The sequence below is a fragment of the Sus scrofa genome, chromosome 16, assembly GCF_000003025.6.
Source record: "Sus scrofa isolate TJ Tabasco breed Duroc chromosome 16, Sscrofa11.1, whole genome shotgun sequence".
In the NCBI taxonomy this organism is placed as follows: Eukaryota; Metazoa; Chordata; class Mammalia; order Artiodactyla; family Suidae; genus Sus; species Sus scrofa.
This window is the reverse complement of record NC_010458.4, coordinates 46,648,904-46,671,185: the sequence shown is the minus strand read 5'-3', so window position 1 is coordinate 46,671,185 and position 22,282 is coordinate 46,648,904. Positions and strand designations below refer to the sequence as shown.

Below are 22,282 nucleotides of genomic sequence, written 5' to 3'. Positions count from 1 at the left end.
ACTTCTGGACAGAAAGAGGTAAAATGGGTCACTATGTCAAAGAGAGCCTAGAAACAAAGAGAACCTCAGGACAGAACTCTCCAGATGGGGGCAGCTGGAACACAGTGCTGGTCAGAAAGTGTCACTTGGGCTCTGCTTGGCAGGTGCACGTGGTGCCGGACAGAAAATGGATATGAGTCATGGGAATGTACAGTAGGAGTAATAGAAAGAAGTGTCACTGATGCTTGTTTCTTTCTGCTCTTTCAAGGGGAATGCTAGCTAAAAGAGGGGAAAGGTGTCCTTCCTTTGTATGGGAAGCTGTCCAGCTGGCCTGTGTCTTGCCAAATGGAGAAGAGCAATAGCAGCATGTATGGTGTAGGGCGAGGATGGGGAGGAATGGGGAGTTGATTTATCAGTCACTCCACTTGGAAGGGAATTTGGTGTATTTGATCACACAGTAATGGTGCCATTTGAAAATCTGTAGCCCTTCCCCCACTTATCAGCCTCCTTTGTCTCAACAAAAACCATCTGATTCAACCAGCAATTTTGCTAAACAAGCTTTGGACGAAGCCAGAGATGAATGACAAGGGAACAGTTTGAGGACCCTAGTCTCCACCCCTGTCTCTCTCCCTCTGCATTTTGCAAAGCAGATATTCCCTGGGAGGGAATCAGACTCCTGGACATCACCAACAACTTTTCTGAATTTGTGACACATACTGCCATTCTGCTGGTTCTGGGTCACAGTGGGTGGTGTTGGCAATGAGGGGAAGAAGGGGAGCCTGAGGGTGGGTGCACAGTCACAGGAAGTGAGACAGCCCCTGCCCCACCTGCTCTCTGAGCATCAGGTTGATCTGAGCATCCCTGGGAGGCACACTTTTCCAATGACCCTCAGTACCATGGGCTTCCTGCATTGCTTCATCTCTCTGTCCAGTAAGAAGGAAGAGGAGAAATTTGGGGGAAGGTGTGAAAGTGAGGTTTCATGGGGGAAGACTCACAAAAGCCCAGTGAAGCATCTCAGTGCAGAGGAGAGAGGGCCAGGGTCAACATCAGGAGGGGCTTCCTGCCCCCCACCTGCCATGACCCTCCATGCTCTTACTCAGTGTGCTCCAGTCCCCAAGGCCCCTTTTCCTTTCTCCCAGACTTGCCCCAGAGAGCTCCCATTGGTGGTGGCAAATTGATAGAATTTGCCCAGTTTTCCTAATATATGAAGCCAGGGCTTGGAATAGGACAGCAGAAGTTCAACTGGCCCGTCTTACTATTGAGGAATTAACAGTTCAGCTTCCAAACAGCTACGTCTCTACATCAATATAGGAAGAAAGGCAATTGATTTATTATTGAGTATGACAACACGGCACATGTAGTATAGCTTGCCAGAGATGACAGAGTCAGGATGAAATTTCACTCAATTTATACAGCAAAGCAGATGAAATATCAAGAGAATATCTCCTGTCTCCTCAAAAACAAACAGGTACATCTTGAGCTAGACTCCCAGGTTAGCTCCAGAGGTAGGTGATTACATTTTGAGGAGTTATGAGACCCATGACCTTGAGGACCTCTCTGCATCGTAAAACTGGAGGATGGGTTTATCTAGTTCCTCAAGAGACTCATTTACATCCCAAAAAGTTAGAGCAAGGATTCAGGTCCATTGTGTTTTCAAGGAGACTCTTACCACTACTAACAGAAGGGTTCTTATGCATGGAATCCACCTCTAATAGGAGTTCCCACTGTGGCTTAGCAGGTTAAGAACCCAACATAATATCTGTGAGGATGTGGGTTTGATCCCTGGCCTCACTTGGTAGGTTAAGGATCTGGTGTTGCTGCAAGCTGCAGCATCGTTTGCACATGTGTCTCTGATCCGGCGTTGCTGTGAGTGGTGTAGGCCTGCAGCTACACCTCCGATTCAACCCCTAGCCCAGTAACTTCCATATGTCACAAGTGTGACCCTAAAAAGAAAAGAAAATTTACCCAGAAGGACCCACAGAAGCACAAAAAAATAAACAGAAAAGCAAAACCCACCTCTAATAGACTCCCTCTCATAACTAAAGGGCCGACTCTTTCTTCTCAGACCTCCATCCCTGAGGCTGCATGGTATCCTCATAATTTCCTCCTTCAGGAACATTCTTTACAAGAGTACGTCTGTGTTTAGGAGTCAGGTCACAGAGCACAGTGGTCCCAAGTGACAGCCCTTGTGCAGAAACTACTCCTGTAGAGATCAAGCTGCCCATTGCCTGAGCACCTGGGGCAGGAAAGCAATCTGATTAAAAGACCCCACACTAAACTATGACAGATGGCACCCCTTTAAATGCCCACTAGAGCTTCCAACATGAGGAGGTAGGGAAATATTTCCTTCTGTCTCTTGAATCACATTAAATCAGCTCTAGAAGCTTGGAGATTGAGAGGGAGAAGTACCTGGGGCTTCGTTACTACTGCCGGCTTGCATTTAACTCCTAACACCTACACGATGCATTGCAAACATTTGTTTGATGCTTGTGATGCCTCCTTATGCCACCTCAGCTTTGAGGTGGAACCAAGGAAACCACATTTTATATAGCATCTGAGGTGATTCTGATGCTGGCGATACCCAGAATTGGACTTTCATTGTGCTGATACCCAGCAGTTACACAGGAACCTATCTGCTCAGCCAGGGGCTCCTAGAAGGCAGAGTAATGTGGCCAGCAGTGACTAAGGCTCTCCTAAATTGCGTATTTTGGAAACATTTACCAAAGTGTATTTTCGGCTCTGGGACATTAATACATATTAAAGGGTATAACATGCCAGTAAACTGGGCTAAACCAAGTTAAACAGGTATTTTTACTGTAGGATTTCTTGATCCTTTAGCAGGTCAATAGATTACGATTCTCAAGGAGGAGTGGATAACATATAGACTATTCCAAGTTTAAATGGCTAAAGAAGCCTTTGCTAAATTTGGAACACATATTGGGAAAGTGTTGTCTAGGAGTCTTTAGGGATGTATCATAGACATTTTCTATTTCACATAAATGCTACTGAAGTGCTTGGTCTGAGTGTATAGAACTAAGTAAGTAAACGTTTGTGGGCTGTAGCATGTACACACCGAATAGTAAGTATTGCACATTGAGTGATACAGAGTTCCAAGTCCAGGATTCAATCCCTTAGCAATCTGTCTTCAAATGTACATTCTTTTTCTTAAACTCCTCTGCTCACCCTGGCAACACAATAGTAATTATAGTAGAATCTCATCTTCTGTGAGCTTAGGCTCTCAAGTCAGATGCCATCAAGGTACATTAGAAAAAATGTTAGGTGTTCCTGTCATGGTGCAGTGGTTAACGAATCGGACTAGGAACCATGAGGTTGCGGGTTCGATCCCTGGTCTCATTCAGTGGGTTAAGGATCCGGCGTTGCCATGAGCTGTGGTGTAGGTTGCAGATGTGGCTTGGATCTGGTGTTGCTGTGGCTCTGGCGCAGGCCAGTGGCTACAGCTCCGATTGGACCCCTAGCCTGGAAACCTCCATATGCTGCAAGTGCGGCCCTAGAAAAGATGAAAAGACAAAATAATAATAATAATAATAATAATAAAGCACAAGTTATTAAAAAAAAAAATTTTAAATCATCCATACAGTGTAGTTATACAAGGTTTTGGGCATACAACCCTGCCCAGTATTGTGTTTGTATAAATATGCAATATGTGTGTATGCACAATATAATTTTATAGCATTTTTAAGTATGTAAAAGAGAGCTTATATAATTGAAATCATGTAAGTTAAAGACCTATATGGTGTTTCTCTACATATGCACATATCTAAATGTGTTCCAGATTAAAAATGGAAACATCTTCTTTTTTTTTTTTTTTTGCCATGCCTGCAGCATGTGTAAGTTCCCAGGCCAGGGATCGAACCTGAGCCACAGCAATGACCTGAGCCACAGCAGTGATAACTCAGGATCCTCAACCCACTGAGCCACGAGGGACACCAAGACACCAAGCGTTATTGGTATTCATTTGACAAGGAGACTTTCAGTGTTAGTTTTCTTCATTTTATTTAATTGGTGTGATGGCCTACACTCCATAATACAAAAGGCCCAGAGCAGTGTTTTGTGAAGAATAGTCCTAAGAATTACTTACCTCAGAATGACCTGGGGAACTTGTTACCATATCAGTTCTTAGGCTGGGGATATGATTTGAAGGGCACGGATTGTTGAGAGCTTCTGAACTATAGGTTGTTCTCTCTCTTGAGAGCAATGGCTTCATTTAAGGGGCAGGTTATCCTGTCATTTCCTGGAGAGCACCGTGGAAACCATGGGCATAGCAGAAAGGTCCACCCATTCAGGGCATTGAGGGAACAGGGCAGTGGCAAGGCTACATTCATCAAGAGGGCCCCTTGCCCTATGTTGCCAGGGACCTCCCACCCAGACCAGCTACTCAGCCAAGGACATTTCGGTCTCATCCTACCCATGGGTGGGCCCTGGGGCAGCCTGGCCCTGGAAGAATGGAGACAATCTCTCCAAGGATTCCTTAATCCTCTGCCGTTTCCAGTTCACCCTGTAGGTACAGCAGGCTGACCAAGACACCCCTGAGAACACAGGCTACAAAAAGACATCTCAATGACTCAAGACTTAAATCACTATCCTTGTCATTTAGCACAAAATAAAATCATATTGGGAGGGAGCGGGGCCTGTGTCAAAGTCCAAATATGACAGAGAAAGCTGTGTGGTATTAGGCAGATAGTTCTATCTCTCTGAGGACAGAACATCCACAAAAAAGGATACTGAAAGAATTGGCCTCTTAGAATTCCTGTAAGAATTACATGTGACAGTGTGTACCAAGTTTTTTTAAAAATGCAATTGAGGTATAGTTGATTTACAAGGTTGTGTTAATTTCTGCTGTACAGCAAAGTGACTCAGTCGTGCATATGTATTTTTTTCTTTTCCATTATGGTTTATCCTAGGGTATTGAATATAGTTCCCTGTGCTGGATGGTAGGACCTTGCTGTTTATCCCATATATAATAGTTTGCTTCTGCTAATCCCGAACTCCCAATCCATACACAGTTGGGCATAGGCTGTGTTGAGTCGGTGCTCAGTAAACAGGGCCACTGCTAGCAAGTAGGCTGTCTTTATGTGAATTACAAATAAAGCTGTCCTCCTTTGGGTAGACACATTAGAAAATACCCCCTTTCCTCTGGACTGATTCTGGCTGGTACCCTGGCTCTCATTTTGGTGGGCAGAGTACCCCCTCACTGGCCACACTTCAGCTCATTACAGCCCATAAAACTGAGACTGATCCTATTAGCTATAGTGATTCCACGTGAGGGAGGTAATGAGCTTGACCCAGGATTCTCCTGGCAGGCTTTGCAGATGCCTGCTGTGTCCACGCGGAATGGGGATGCTGCGTCTCCCTTCGCAGAATAGCAGAAGCTCATCTTGATACATTTCAGCGAGAACAAAGGCAGGAGGACAGCTGAATTTCTTGCTCTGAGCTTGGTACCAGCTGATCATGCTTCCTGTTTCTCTGAGATCTTCTCTGACGGAGGCGACTTGCTCTTTCAAATTTGGTCGTTGCCCTCTAGCTTTCCTGTGTGAGTCAGCGCGGCTGCCCTAGTGCCCCCTGCTCCCTCCCGAGTCAGTGTCTGCAGTCGCCCTGTCCGGCCTCCCCAGGTAAATCCCCCTCCACGCTGGGGTGAGTGTCCCCGCCCACGTCGCTGCCGGGGTACGTGCGCCCTGGGACGTGAGTCACAGTGCCGTCCTCCTCAGCTGCAACTATTATTGGAATGCCTGGGCACGCAGAGCACGCTCCCTTCCCGGATTTCACAGTCCTGTGCTTGGGATCTGCAAATCTCACTGCGCAGCCTGAGGTTCCACTTGGGTGATCACAAGCTGATTTGTGCTCACGTCGGAAAGTTTCTAAGAAAGGTCTCATTAGGCCAGGCATGACGCACCCTCCCACCAGCATCCACTGTGTGTCTCCAGCATGTGCCTAGCAGTATGCCTGCCTTTTTAGGTAGCTCAAAAGAAACCGCTCTGGAGTTCCACATGATATTTAGAGAAGGGCGCAGTAAAGTGAAAAGCAAAAATGAGCTAGAGAGGGGGCAGGAGAGATCTTTTTGGACAGAAGCACGTGGAGAGTTCAACCTGGGAGGGGACGAGGGATGGGGAGAAGACCACCAGGAACAGGACCTTGAGGGGAGAACCAGTGATGTGAGATGCTTGGACAGAAATGCACAGTAGAGAAGGCATTATGCTTATTTATATAAACCTAAATATTGAGCTATTGAGAAATTGGAAGCTTCTTCTCTGTGGCAGGATGGTAATATTTACTATTGCCAGACAGTGTACCTGCCACAGATACAATTCCTGTCTCCATTTTACAGATGAGTAAACTGAGGGGCAAGAAGATGAAGCCCTGAGCTCAAGGTTATGTTGCCAGCAGGTGAAGTGCACACAGGAGCAGTCTTTAAGCATTAACCTCTGTGGCTCAGGGTAAGAATAGATATTTTTTTTCCAGGTGGATATTTGAAAGCAGGCAGGGGAGATGCCTTCAATTTGTTAATTATTCTATGAAATCTGATAAGAGCCCACCTCTTGTATGCTAAATCTTGATTTATGCCCAGCTGGCAGGGATCTCAGGAAAGTTCTGGTGCTCTTTATAGGCTGGATAATCTTAGAGACAGATCATAGGTCTTGAGGTCAGTTGTCCAGTTGAGTCAGTTGAGTTCCATGTTGGTCTTGCACTGACTGAGTTCCTTACAGAGAGAGAGAGACAGAGAGAGACAGAGCAGTTAGCTTCCTCATTTTCCCTATGTGACAAAAAAAAAACAAAAACAAAACAAACAAACCAAAAACATGAGCATGACAAAAAAGAAACAAAAATTAATATCTTTGGATAGAGCATTTTCAGATCCTAAGAAATAAAACCAAAAAGGACAAAAAAGCTTTGGGGGCAACACAGAGGAGGATCCAGGAAGAGGTTGCAGGTGGTTCTGTAGGGTACCAGTAGGCGTGCAGAAAGAAAACAGGAGAGGGATGAGAAATTCCTCTTCAAGCTGCAAATGCACACAGCATCCCAGGATGCCTGGGAGCTGCCTCTGTCACTTCTTTCCCCTGGTAGCAATGGACTCACTTCACTTGGCAAGATGGTGCTGGTACAGGCACTTCCATAAATAAAGGCCAGTGGGTCTTAGCCTCTTCCTAGCTGCCAATCTCATTCTGAGTTTCTCTCCTTGCCCCCAGAGGGGCTGCCTTATAAAGTGAAGAGAAACACCTGCTCTCTTCCTTCAGCTTGATTGCAGCTATTCAAATTAACATGAAGGAAGAGGCTGAAGTTTTCCCCTCATAAGCTGAGCCAATGTGGAGTTTGGGATTGGCAGGGAAGTAGAGCCATGGGGCTCCTTTTTATTCTTTGATCTGAAAGGGAAAACTTACACTTCTGCAGTTAGGACAAACTGAGGGAGACTGGAAGTTTCCTTGAAGGACAGCTAACCAGAAACCAGGTCACTGAGTTTTTTCCCACCTCCTCTCAGAGGTGTCCTAGGATGTGCATCTCAGTATCCACCTGGTCCCCCTCCCCTGTCCAGCAAGACCCTGGCACAAAGAATGAAAGGGGTCTGTCTGAAATTAAGATAATTGTATTGGACACTTACAGAACACGTATGACACCTGGAATATTCTCATTATAATTCTCTCAGTCTCTTTGAGAGAGGTCCTATTACCATCCCCATTTTTTCAGGTAAGAAAACTGAGGCACTGAAAAGCCTTTGAAATCTGATTTAAAATCTGCTCTTTTACACTATTTATAATAGCTAAAACATGGAAACAACCTATATGTCCATCTACAGATGAATGGATAAAGAAGATGTGGTACATATACACAGTGGAATATTACTCAGCCATAAAAATGAAATAATGCCATCTGTAGCAACATGGGTGGACTAGAGATTAACATACTAAGTGAAGTTAGTGGAAGACAAACATCATATGATATTGCTTATCAATGGAATCTAAAATATGACACAAATGAACTTATCTACAAAACAGAAACAGACTCACATAAAGAACAGACTTATGGTTGCCAAGGAGGTGGGAAGGGGAGGGATGAATTGAGAGTTTGAGATTAAACAGATTCAAACTATTATATGTAGAATGGATAAAAAAAGGGGCCTTACTGCATAGCACAGGAAACTATATTCAATATCCTGTGATAAACCATAATGGAAAAGAATATGACAAAGAATATATATGTTTATATATATATATACACACTATATATATAGTGTGTGTGTATAACTGAATCACTTTTCTATGCAGCAGAAATGAACGCATTATAAATCAACTATACCTCCATAAAATAATTTTAAACCTACTTTTAGTACACTTAAAACTGTCATAATATTGTACATCAACTACATTTCAATTAAAAATATTAATAAATAAAAGCTGCTGCTTTAGTGGACCTGTAATGAATAGACATCTTCAGTGATTACAGTAAATTGTTTTTAACTGAAATAAAGCAATGCAATTGATAATAATATCCAAACAATCAGCTCTAGTGGGATGAAGACTAGAAGATATGTGAAGTTTCCCACGAGGGTGTGTGTGTGTGTGATAATGATGAAGAAAGGCAAGAGTCCAAAGGAAGCGTTCATTTTTAAGGCATTTGGTTGAGCTCTTTTGTGGCTGAGAGATGTTGCATTAAAACTGCTTAACTGGAAGAAAAGGCATTTCAAACCACTAGTAACACTAAAAACCACCAAACTGTTTTTGCCAAAGCAGTATCCCCAGATAACTGTGCTAAAAGTCATGCCAAAAGTAGGGACACCCCTGGAGCAGAGTCTGTTGTTTGCACACCCCTTTTTTGTTCTGCTACTCAGGTTCTCTGTCTCAGGGAAATTTTGCTCACATATGCTTGGGCATTCCAGACTTTTCAATGTGACCTCTCTGAAAACCTCCCCCACCAATCCCTCCAAAATACAGAACCAGAAACTGCTTCTGCCACGTCAGTTCAAAGTTCGCGTCAGGACAGAGTTCTTCAGAGGATGAAATGGTATGCTTTGGGCATAAAAAAACCATTGTGAAGGAAATGATTTGGGAAATTTAGAAAAAGAAGGGTCTGCAATTTTTCAATCCAAAGTGAACTGACAAACTTTTCAGTTCATCTTGTTTAAATCATGAACATCAGAAGCCTATTGTTTAGTATTTTTCAAAAGATTTTAGCATTCTTGAGGGTTTTTATTTTTGTTTTCTAGATCTACTTTATACTCTGAATATTCATAGACTTTTCCAGGACCTCAACAAAACACAACTGTAAAAAAATAGAATCCTTGACATGAACCCCAAAGAAAACTGATCGGCAGTGCTTTTAACTGAACTTTAAGACAAAAATGAGTTTTGCCAGTTGAATTGTGCAGAATCAGAACTGACCTTGTACCTTTTCTTAAAGTATTGAATTAGAAAAAGTGAGAATGTCAATCTGTTTTCCAAATTCATATTTAAGTTAATTCAAGTTTCTTAATTTCTCCTTGTTTCACATTAAACATGAAAAAGTCCCACTAGTCGGTACCAAGAGTTTCAATACTTCTGCATCTATTAAAGGACATGGTTAAAGCAAGAAAGATGGCTACCAAGACAATGCTACTGGAAAGAGTGCCCCCTCCCCCAGAATAACTCATGAAAGCTGCAGCTTTATCATCTTAGACAAAGAAAGGTGACCCTTGTGTTGGACTCTGTCCATGCACTTGTAAGCAGTTACACATGAATGACAAAAGGAGCTATGGGTCTTGTGATTATGGGTTTCAGAGAAAATCCTGAAAGCCGAAGCAGTTTTTGAGCACAGCAAAGCAATAATCAAATCACTTTGAGAGGAGTTTTAACCCTGAGGTGACGCCTCCCCCCATTTCTTTCATTTTTCCACTCTTTCGATCCAGGGGCAGGTGAGTGTGGAGGATCAAGCCATGTCCTCCAGAAAGAAGATCCATGTTTTAGACAGTGCAAGGGGGTGGGGGGGGGGGGAGAGGAAAGACTTGATTTCCAGTCTTCATTCAGGCTTTAGATAGCCTTTAGATAGCCTTGATAGTTTGAATACCTCAATTATCTTAGAGTCCGTATTCCTATTGTAAAATGGGGCTAATAATACCTATCCTATGTGTTCAGATCTGTAAGAGGAACAAAATGAGAGATGGCATGGTGTTATTTTATGTATCATGTTGATTATTTCAAAATCTGGTCAGTAACTCTGTCCCTTTCAGTGTCCTGTTTAAGATGTGACTTCCCTCTGTGGCGCAATGGGATCGGCAGCATCTCTGGCAGCTGCAGGATGCAGTGTCGATCCCCAGAAGGGTTAAAGGATCTGATGTTGCCACAGCTGAGGCATAGGCCCCCTGGCCCAGGAACTCCATATGCCAAGGGTCTGCCAAAAAAGAAAAAAAAAAAAAAAGTTGTAACTTGAAATTGCATGCAGCTAGCTCATTTCTGCCATCCCAGAAGTTGCAAATGAAGATTATGTGGACATAGCAAGCATCCCTCCAAATCAGGCGCCATCCCCTTCTGGGTGCATGAAACTGCATTAGATTTTATTTGCTATTTTGCAAATGTATTTTTCATTCAGTTATATAAAATAAAAGTGGACAAAGAAAATGTAGTACATATACACAATGGAATATTACTCAGCCATTAAGAGAAAAGAAATAATTTTTTTGCATTTGCAGCAACATGGATGGACCTAGAAATCATCATGCTAAGTGAGACAGTGAGACACCAACATCAAATGCTATCACTCACATGTGGAATCTAAAAAAAAGGACAGAATGAACTTCTTTGCAGAACAGATACTGGCTCAAAGACTTTGAAAAACTCATGGTTTCCAAAGGAGACAGGTTGGGAGGTGAGGGGATGGGCTGGGGGTTTGGGATGGATATACTGCAAGATTGGGTTGTGATGATCATTGTACAACTATAAATGTAACAAAATTCATTGAGTAATAAAAAAAAAAAACTGCTGGTGTTAATAATACGTATTTTTCTGCTTCATCCCAGAGCAACCTGCATTTGAAGCAAAGGATTGAGGTATATAGTCTTTTAAGTTTATTCTCTTAATATTTTATTCAAAAAGAAAATAATTATTAAAAGATCATGGAAGCAAAAAAATTAAAAAAAAAATAAACATACCCTTTTCTCTCCCCTCATTTTGGCCATTAAGCCTTGAAACTCTAAACAAGTTTTAATGTGTCTATTGAGGAGTTAGATTTGGCTGTGCTCTGCTATGAGTATCAACAGAAAGTCCCTATGTTTCAAGTCCTTCTATAAAATATTAAGAAAAGGCTTCTTAGCACTTGATGTAAAACTGTACGGTTAAATACATGTGGGCAGTCATTTAAATAAACAAAGGAGGATGCCAAGGGGAACTGCAGCCCTTTCCTGCAGAAAGGGCTTTTATACAAAGCATCACCCCCATCCCAGCCAGAGAAAAAGTGCTAACTAGATCAAGAAACCGGAAAGTCAGGTCAGATGGGGGTAGGGCAGCAGCCCAGGCTAAAGCAGGCAGTTATATCTGTTTGAAAGGCCAGCAGACCTTTTCAGGATTTCAGGGGTGAGGATGGAGAAACGTGGAAACCTTCTGAGTCAGATCTGTATTGTGTGGCTTCACAAGGTGGCACATGCACTTTCCAAATCAAGGAATGACAGCCCAAGGGGAAAAACCTATCTAGGGATTTTCTAATTTTCTGGGTTTTCCAGGCCTCCGCTTCTCTCCATGGTCCCTGACCATTAAAGGTTCATGGGATCAGAGGAAGTCTGAGCAGCAGAAGGGCTTTAAAGACCCTCTGGCCTAATCTTTTCATTTCTCAGGCAAGGGGCCGAGGCCCAGGGGCTGGGGAGCAGGGCCTGGCTTAGGGAGCACAGACTTTGCTAAACCTAAAAGCAATTTCTTCCCTGTAACCGACTGAAATCTGTTTGAAATCTGCTCAGCAATATCCTGATTTTGTTTCCTAAAGTCTCAATAAGGGTAACTCTCCAGTGCCGAATGGCAGAAGCCCCAGAAGCTTCCCTCCCCTGCCTGCCTGCTGGAAGGGAGCCCTGAGGTGAGCTGTCAGCACCTTCAGCGGGAGCTGGACTGTTGCTTCCTGGCCATAGTGCAGCCCGTGGTTTGTTTGTCTAAAGGGCCAGGGATGGATGGGCCATACAGCTCTAGCTTTTGCATTTGAGGGAGAAAAAAAAATGTCTTGGTAAAAACAGTAGGGACAGCAGGCTGAAAGGAAAGGAACAAATGGCATCCAGTCAAAAGCCAGGTTCCCTTCCAGCCTCCCCTCCCACACACACCCCTGCACGTATTTCTTGCTTCTCGGCATTTGCCTGATGTGCTGCCTCAAGAGCTTATTTCAAAATACCAACTAAGAAAGTTCCACAGGACTCTGCCTTGTAGGCAAGCCCTCCAATCTCTCTTTCGAAGCTGAGGGGAACCAGACAGAAATCGTGTTCACTTAGACAGGCCTAGAAAGGGAGAGCCCCGCCCCACCCCTGCTCCCATTTTCAGGCCTCGAATCAGGCCCCTGAGCTATGCATTACATCTGGCAGCCAGAAGCACTAGAACTGCCTGCAGGGAGGCCTTGGGCAGCCCACAGGCTTCCCGGAGCTCCTGCCTTATTAGCAGTTTCTCCCCTGCTTCTGCCTCAGCTATCAGATCCCTTAGCAGCCTGGACTTCAGGGTTGTGCACACAGCAGCTTCACGTTTGATGAAAAAGGAAGCTGGCCTCCTTCTCCAACTTCCTTTCTACTGAGGTCTGTTTGGAGCGCATCCTGGCCGAGATAGGCACAGCGGATCACAATCGATCCCTTAAAATCCTTCCACCCTTTCTCCCTGCCTCAAGTCTCCCCTTCTGTTTCCACATCCCACACACATTTTTCCCCTAAAGAAGGGAATTAACTTGTACTCAAAACTAAAAGGGTAGAGTCCCTGTAACTGTGACTTCCAACCTATTATTTTTTTGTTCTACCTTCTTTCTATTTTACATGATGATTAGAGTTTGATTTTTGTACTATAAAATGTACCTATTTGTGTGTCTCGGTACTTGCAAACTAAAAAAGGCTGAAAGTATTTGGATAGTCAGGTGTAAGAGGCCAGCCTTTGTCTAACAAACATTTATTAAGCACGTATTGTTTAGAACTCAGGAGACACAGAGATGGAAAGGCACACACCTGCCTATTGTAAACTGAAATTATTCTGTCTTCCACTCTATGAGAGAACATAATTCTCTTCACTGTTTAATTCTCAAATGATTTTTTTCCCAGAGGGGTAAGGGTGTCTGAGTACCTGTATATATTTATACAAATATTGGAGGCCTAAACTTGTAACTGACAGCACTTAGAAAAGAAGAGCATGTCTGCTTTACCCAACTATCAGCCTTAAGATTTCATAATGCTTAAGTACTTAATATATATATTTCTTAACTCTCTACTATGAACCGTGGAACAACGCCAAGCTTTATTAGATATTTGATATATATTCAGGCAATAGGAAGAGGATAAAAAGGGGGAGAAAAATCTCAGCATCACTTTGTGGGTAGCAGAAGGGACTTGCAAGGGTAAGGATTTGATGAAAAAACCTAAGAAAGCGATGAGACCAAGACAGAAGGATAGTGAGTGATCCTCAGAGTGGAGTGTGAAAAATAGCACACAACCTTCTGCTTACATTTACACTTATAAAATAAAAAGACATTATGGAGTTCCCATCGTGGTGCAGCGGAAACGAATATGACTAGGAACCATGAGGTGGCGGGTTCAATCCCTGGCCTTGCTCAGTGGGTTAAAGATCCAGCGTTGCCATGAGCTGTGGTGTAGGTTGCAGACACGGCTTGGATCCTGTGTTGCAGAGGCTGTGGTGTAGGCCGGCAGCTACAGCTCCGATTGAACCCCTAGCCTGGGAACCTCCATATGCCATGGGTGTGGCCCTAAAAAGCAAAATAAAATAAAATAAAATAAAATGACATTAAACTTTACTAATATTTAACAAATAGATTGGCAGTGGTATATGTGTCTCTTGTATATGTATGTAGTAATATATGTAGGATACAGTTGACCTTTGAACAACATGGGTTTAAACTGTGCCAATCCACTTATGTAAGGGTTTCTTTTATTAAATACTGTGGAGTACACCACCATCCAGGCCAGTATAAAGTTACGTATAGGTTTCCGACTGCACTGAGGGTCAGCGCCACTAACTCCTGTGTTGTTCAAGGTGGGTTTTATACATATATACACATACATACAGTCCTTTCTCAGTACCCCTGGGGATTTGATATGGGACCCAAAGTCAGTGGATGTTCAAGTCCTTTACATAAAATGTCACAGGACAGATGGCCCTTTGTCTGTGGAGACGTGTATGAAATGCTTGCTCGGTTATTATTAATAGGCTGCATAAGCAAAACATGCTAAGAGACCACTGATGGAGAAGAAGCAATAAAGATAAAAGTCAAGGTCAGGCCTCAAATTGTGAAGTGAGGATAGAATAAGAGAATAAATATCAAGGTTATTATTACTCGGAGAGTAGAATCCAATGAGTATGCAAAGACAGCTATTGAATAATTCCTTCCCTCTCTGTAAGCACATACTTCCTGCCCTTCAAGTAGAGCCCATTTCTCCTCTACTTGAATCAGGATTTTGTGCCTCAACCCATACAGTCTGGTGGAGTGACATCCTGGGACTGACTCTCAGGCACAGGCTATTAGAGGTCTGGCAGTTTCTACTTTCTTCCTCTGGGAAGCCAGGGTCTGATCAGCTGGCACTGAGCTGTGGGGAAGCCTAAGTTACCCACCTGAGGGGCACCCGAAGCACTAGACAGACATTGAGAAGTCCCCTGGATCTTCCAGCCCAGGCGGCCACTAACTGAGTAGTTGAGTGATCCAGCTGACAGCACAGGGAGCAGAAGAACCCAGCAGAATCCTCACTCCCTGCATTGCAAACCCAAAGAACTCTGAAAAAAAAAAGGGGGGGGTATTGTTTTAGGGCACTAAGGTTTAAAGTGTAGTTTGTTTCACAACAATAGATAATAAAATAGTCATATCTTATGGTTCAGGAATTAGCCTGGAAACAAACCTATTTACCAAGATTTTTCTTTTTACATGTTGCCTCTTTAGACAGGAAAAACAAAATTCTGATGGCCAAGAGTGTGTAGTCAGTGAAATCCTAGGGCTAGGATAAGCCCAGAAGACAATGGGACAGCCACAGCAAATTTAAGAAGTATGGTTTTAAAACAAAAAGTTGCAGATGAGTACACAACACTTAGGGATTACGGTTTTTTATAATAACCGAGAATCTAAGCACTGGTGATTGTTTTGCTCTTTCCTTTGTCAAAAGTTTTCTCCCTTCAATCCTTTGGGGATGTTTCTTTCTTTAGCTAAATAGGCCAGCTCTATTATGCAATTCCTTCTAATTGTTAGGGCTGGAAGTCTGGGAACTACATTTCCCAGCACCGCTTGCCAGCAGAGTTTTGAGACTGATGTTGAAAACCCTTTGCATGGGATTTGGAAGGTGAAGGAGAAGTAGAAACCACATTACTGCTCCTCTGCCAGACATGGGCAAATCTGTAGGGTGCAACAGATATTAGAGTTTGTATTAGATCCCAGACATTTCCCTTTGAATCATCTGCCTCAGACCAGTACCGGCAGTTTCCTGTAGTCCCTGAAGCTTCCGGTCTTTGAAAACCTAGCAGCAAACCTGAAACTGTGTTGCTTCACTTGACCTACCCTCCTCCAGCCCTTCCGGGGCTCTTGCATGCATCCAATTCCTTGTATTAAATTCCTTTTTTTTTCCTGAAATACCTAAAATGGCTTCTGTTTTTCTTATTAATTCCTATTACATGTCAAGTGTTATTTTATAATGAAAGTCAAGATAAAGTAGAATTTTCTTTACACAATTTTCTTCAAATAGCTACAGATCTCATTTATAAAATTTTGAACACAAATGCATTCACATAATGCAGCGTGGATGGAGATGCATATGGGGGAATTGTAGAATGGAAAGAGGAAGTGACAAAGTGTGTAGTTGGGGTCCTAGGGGCCAGGGAAATTAGCCTTGTTTTTCCTTCCAATGAATCACAGAACTTTTATGGGTGGAGTCACAGTCACCAGATTGAGCAATAAGGGGTCACCTAGTTCAATTAGGCTTTTAGATTAACAATAACATCCCACAAAAGCAGTCCAGCTCCTAATCTCTGGAACCTGTAAATGTGTTAAATTAATGGCAAAAGAACTTTCAGATGTGATTAAGCTATTGGGGCTTGCATTGAGGGAGTATCTCCTGGCTCAGGCAGCTGGGTCCAATCAAATCAAGCGAGCCTTTAAAAGAGGAGAACCCGTTGCCACCTGCAATCAGAGGGACCTGTGACTAAAGAAGAAGGGTTGGAGGCTTCAGCGTTGCTGCCTTTCAAGATGGCAGAAGAAGGCTGTGAGTGAAGGAATGTGAGCAACCTCAGGGGTGGAGGTTGGGGGGGCGGTTGGGGTGGGAAGGTGAAAAATAAATTGTCCCCTAGAGCCTCCAGCAAGAATGTAGCCCCGCTGACACCCAGCTTTTTAGCCACTGAGAAGCGTGTCAGACTTCTGAACTAAATAACAGTAAGATAATGAATGTGTGTCACTGAATTGACTCAGTTTGTGATAATTTGCTAACAGTAGCAGTAGAAACTGAACAAAACAGGTTTTTTTTGGAATATATGGCCATGCAGTATTTAAGACACCCTTATATTTAAAACTATTTCTAATTTGCAATGCAAAGCTATGTGCAAATCCTGCATTTTTACCTGTCAATCCTGTTTATTGGAAAGTAGGACTCCAAAGCTCCTTGACATCTCTGCCTCAAAACCTACGTCATTTACCGTGTACCAGACAGTGAAAACAGGCAATTTATCTATTCTATTTCATTTGATCCTCACAATTTTTTGCTGGAGGTATTATTTACAGCTGTTTTCCAAACAAGATAATTGAGTCTGCACAAAATTAAACAATTTGCGTCATACAAATTTTAGGTGGTGGAGATGCTAGTGTTGGGTCATGGTGGTCTGACTCCAAAGACCATCATGGTAAGCTATCTCTGTCTAGTTGGCGAGGCTATGAACTACATTCCTCAGACTTGCTTTCACGACTGGATCCCCCAAAGCTAGTCTCTACTGCTGCTTCCACATCCTCGCTGCCCACTTCCTGCTGTAATCTGATTGCTGCCTCTCCTCCCCACCTCTTCTCTACCATCAAAATGACTTTCTCAAAGGTCACCGATGGCCTCTAATCTGCCATCTTTTCTTAGTCACCCTCCCCTTCCCCCTTTGCACAGCATGTGAGTGTGCTCCCTTCCCCCTCCCTTCCAAGCCTTCCCCCCCTCTCCCACTCTGGGCTTCTAGGTTGTAATGTTGAATCTCCTTCTGCCACTCTGATGATTTCTTCTTGTGGTAGTTAATCTCATATGTCAACTACACCAAGGGATGCCCAGATAGCTAGTAAAAATGATGGCTGGGGGTGTCTGTGAGGATGTTTCTGGAAGAAATGAGCATTTGAATCTGCAGATTGAGTAAACCACCTCAGCAATCCAGGTGGGCATTATTCAATTTGCTGAGGCCCCCAACAGGCAAATAGGTAGACGAAGGTCACATTGGCTCTCTGCCTGCGCCAAGGTAGCCATCTAATTCTGCTCTTTGACACTGGGGCTGCTAGTTCCAGGGCCTTCAGACTTGGACTAGGACTTAAAGTATTGGCTCCTTTGGTGTTCAGGCCTTTGTGCCTGGACTGAACTACACCACAGGCTTTCCTGGGCTCCCAGCCTGCAGATAGGACATTGTATCCTTCTCAGCTCCATAATTATGTAAGCAGCCCTTTATAATCTGTGTGTGTGTATCTAGATGTGTAAGTATCCTATCAGTTCTCCTTCTCTGGAGAATCCCAATGTGTACGATTCTATCTCCTTATTTTCTCATTCTTCGCAATTGTATGGGATAGCCCTGGTTTTCTTTTTTTTTTTTTTTTTTTCCCCATTTCAAAACTTTTTTGGAAATCTCCCTGTCACAGCTTCAATTCCCATCTTTGCTAATGCTTCCCATATACTATTTCCAGCTCTGCTTACTCCCCAGGTCTCATCTTACACCTCTTGGACAATCCCACCTTGACACTTACGACCAGGTCGACCCCCCTCCCCACCGCGCCCTGCTCTTCTTCTAGTGCAGGAGAGGCCCAGGTGCTCTCCACATGCAGTTTCCAAATCTGATCCATTTATGGCCCCTGCCTCTTTACCTAAGTGAAATAGTCAAGTAGTCACTACGTCCCAGGTGTTTTGTTCTTCAGAATATCTTTGCATTCCTTTCATCCTCACTGTAGTGTTGCTTCTGCCCCTGTTCTTGGATGCTGCCTCAAAGGACCTCAACCCAGTAACACACCTGGGAGGCACTACAGATTCCTGGGCCCTGCCCTCAGATTCAGTTGCTCTGGGACGGGGCCCAGCTATCAAACACTTGGAAGTCTTCTCCAGGTGTTTTCATTTCTTCTGGCTACTACCAAATTACCGCAAACTTGGCGGCTTAAGAGAACACAGGTTTATTCTTAGAGTTCTGGATGCTGGAAGTCTGAAATGAGTTACACTGGACCAAAATGAAGGGGCTGCTTCCTCTGGAAGCTCTAGGGAAGAATCTGTTTCCTTGCCACGTCCATCTTCTAGAAGCTGTTCTGTTCTTTCTTTTGTGGCCACATCATGTGGCCTTTCCTCTCCCTATTCTTTTTACCACATTGCCTTCTCTTAAGCCTAGTTTTCCTCTGCTTCCCTCCCAACAAGGATACTTGTGATTACACATAGGATCTGTCTGCATAATCCAGGATAATCTCCCCATCTCAAGATCCTAAAGCACATTGGTAAAGTCTCTTGCTATGTAAAATAACATTCACAGGTTTCCAGGATTAAGCTATGAATATCCACAGGAGTCATCAGTCTGCCTATCAAGCCAAGTGATTCTAATTTGCAGTCAAGTTTGCGAACCACTTATAACTGAGCAACTTTCTTCCCAGCTCCTTTGTCCCATCTGTCTTGCTCACCATCTTCCTAATACACCCACCATCTCTGTTATCACATGGGCCCTGATGAGATGCCAGCAAAGTTACCTCTGCATCTAGAATACATTACAGGGAGTTCTGGTGCAGGACAGGGGTTTAAGGATCTGGTGTTTTCACTGCTGTGACTTGGATCCCTGCTGTAATGCAGATTTGATTCCCGGCCCAGGATACATTCCAAATGCCTTAATGGAGAACACAGCCCAATATGTAGACCTGAAGACTGCTGCTTACCTAACAAGCTATGTTGTACCACTATTCTCCATGAGTGTTTTGCTTCAGCTAAATCAATTTTCTCAGTCTGTCTGGCTTATCTTATTTGTGCCATTTCGCAGACATCCAAGGCTTTCCTCATCATCCTGTGCTGACTTAGATCTTACCCATGTGCCCAGCTGTATTCTTTTCCTCAGGCTGCTCTAAGGAACTACCGTAGACAAGATGACTTCAAAAACAATCTAGAAACTTGTCTCACAGTGTGATAGCTAGAAGTCTAAAAGAAAGGTGTTGGTAGTGTTGTTGCCTCTTGAGGGCCATGAGAGAAGGGGCTGTTCCAGACGCTCTTCTTGGCTTTTTGAGGACCGCCTTCTCCTTACGTCTCTTCACATTGTCTTCTTTCTCTGCATGTCTGTCTCCATAACTTGTGCATTTAGAAAAGAATACCAGTCCTCTTGGATTAGGGCTGATACTAATGAACTCATTTTAACTTGTTTACCTCCATAAAGAACTTAGCTCCAAATAAAGTCATATTCTGAGCTACTAGGAGTTAGGATTTCAGTGTGGGGATATTTGAAAGGGGCTACAGTTTGACCTGTAACACCAGGCTATCATGGCCCTATTTGCTTCCTGAAGTCTTTAGCCTCCTCTTCAACTTAAAGTTGAAAAGTCCTTCCTTTATCTAAATAATACCACATTTTTTGTCCTTTCACTTGGAAAAAGAGTAAACTAAACCTTGATTGCATCTCCTGGGTTGTTGTCTTTGAACAATTACTGTGTGGTGTGTGTGTTGTCTGTGTATGTACAGACCCTACCCATATAGAAGATGAGCTTCTTGAAGACAGCTGTTGTGTTTTAATTATCTCATTGCAGTCAGTGATACCTATGATTTGGGCTCAATAAATATTTGCTGATTTAACCTGAGAAAATTTGACATAGTTGGGGTGGGGAATGGGCAGAGACTATTCCAATGATGAGAGATGATCTAATATTGCATAGCATCACATAAAGGATTCCTTCACTCTATTTCTTGGAGAGAATCTAAGAATACTTTGAGGTGGTGTGGTGCTTAAAAGCTATGAACTGCCTAAAAGGGAAGAGGAGGAGAGAGAAAGAAGACAAGTAAGTCTCTAGGTAGTCAACATAATTCATCTAAAAACTGGGTGAGTCAAGGTTAATAGCATTTTGCATCATCAGCATCACCATCCACCTCTCCCACCCGAGTCCTTTCTTTTGGGAGAGACTGTGGTGCTTTGGATATTAAGCTGACACCTGCAGCCAGGTCAGATGCTCTGCCAATCCTCTGCTGGTGGCCATGTGTTTCTGTCTACTTGCTCTAGGTTACTATTATGTCTACTAGGTAGAGACACTGGTCACTCTTAGAGAAACAGTGTACACAGATGAGTGAGTGGAGGACTGTCAGGTCGAGAAATACAGATGAAGTCTTTGTCCTTTGAACAAGAGTGAAGAGGACTGAAACAGGGCAAGTCTCTCAAATTAAAAAGCTGCACCAGAACATCCAAGTGGGTTGTCCTTTAAGAGAAAGATGTCTGAGTCCCATGAAGAAACTGATGAATCAGGGTCTTGACTCAGCTGCTGTGAATAAACTCCCTTCACCTTGAAGTAGCATGGAGCTTTAAAAGCCGACATCTGTCCTAGTTTCTCTGGACGGTGGCTCAGTCCCTCCTGCCCCACCCTGTTCTCCCCCCACGCCCTGGGGCCACGTGGCTTCCGTGTCTATGTCTATTTGACACAGCTGGGCTCCAGTTCCTGCTGCTTTGGTTTCAGGTTGGTTGCTGGTTATCGTGCCCAGGTCACCCCAGCTGTCCCTTCCTGGTGGTGACGCTGGGAGAGAGGGGAGTCTGTTCAGCATCACCCTGACTTGCCCAGAGGTGGGGATTTTCCAGGAGCATTTTTAGCTCTGTGTTCCTGGCCTTTGCACTCGAGTGGAGCAGGGCTCCCAGGAATGGCTACCTCCTCTGCTGCAATTCCTGTGCACTTACCAAGCATTCTTAGGGTGGCCTCCTTTCTGAAAGCAGCTGCCACCCTCCCTCACAGAAGGATAAGGGCTCTTCAGGCATCCAATGCCTGCCTGAGTGGGCTGCCCTTCCCTCTCAGAACTCCAAGTGTGAGATTGGGCTTGTCCCCATACCCTCTAGCACTCCTGGAGCAGCTGGGGGTTATTTTTGCAACCAGCGTGGTAAAGGAACAGGAGTGCAGTTGCCCAGGGCTTTGCTCTGTGTGGGACTGTGCAAGAGGTCAGAGGTTAGGGTGGAGTGGGGCGGGTTGCACCAGCTTCAGGGAAGGGGAGCTGGGCTGGTATCAGCCTGGCCCACGGACCTTCTCAAAGTTCTGTCTGGAGTTCCCTTTCAACCTCTAAGCTTATTCCCAAGAGGTCTGGGACTGGATTACCTCATGTTAGCCCACCAAGCTATTCAAACAACTCTTGACATTTGACCTTCAAGCATTTATGCAAGTGGATGACCTTTCTTCTATATCCTATGTGGATTCAGAGCATGGTTTCTCTCCCTATTAGCTGTTTAAATGATGGACCCAGCCTTAATGTGCATGCCTTAAAATTCTTTATTGTTCAAGGGTAGATTTAATGTCTTTCCATGTGTTTTCACCTCCTTATATCAGTGCTGTAAGTTGGGCACTTAGTGATGGGCTTCAAACTAAATTGCATTCTATAACTTTAGGTTTATGTACAAGTAACAGCAAAATCCAAAATTAGAAAAAGGAAAGCAAGAAAGATGAAGAAACAGGAGTAGATGTCTCCCAGGTAAAAGACGAAAGCAGTGCAGAGCTGGTAGAGTGGTAAACAGTTGACTGAGCTATTTCCTGTATGATGTGACCTCAGGTTCATGGTCAAAGTGACATCTGCTTCCAGGCTTCAGGAGGTACGAAGTAGTGAAAGAGGCAAAGACCATAAGTCACCAATATCTCATGTAAAGCTCCCAGAAGCTGCTCTCTGACATTTTTGCTTACTTCTCATTAACCAGAGCTTAATCACAAGACCACAAATTAGCCACAAAGGAGGCTGGTAACATGG

The 22,282-nt window shown here is 43.8% G+C and overlaps 2 long non-coding RNA genes across 2 annotated transcripts in view; both read left to right on the top strand.

The window, feature by feature from the left end:
• The window catches only part of LOC102159645, a 277,528-nt gene extending 266,823 nt beyond the window's left edge, over nt 1-10,705 (top strand). Inside the window, exon 5 of the long non-coding RNA XR_002339503.1 lies at nt 10,652-10,705. This is a non-coding gene — a long non-coding RNA (uncharacterized LOC102159645). The remainder of the gene's footprint in view (nt 1-10,651) is intronic.
• Nucleotides 15,955-22,282, top strand: part of LOC110257262 — an 83,669-nt gene continuing 77,341 nt past the window's right edge. The window contains exon 1 of the long non-coding RNA XR_002339644.1: nt 15,955-16,395. This is a non-coding gene — a long non-coding RNA (uncharacterized LOC110257262). The remainder of the gene's footprint in view (nt 16,396-22,282) is intronic.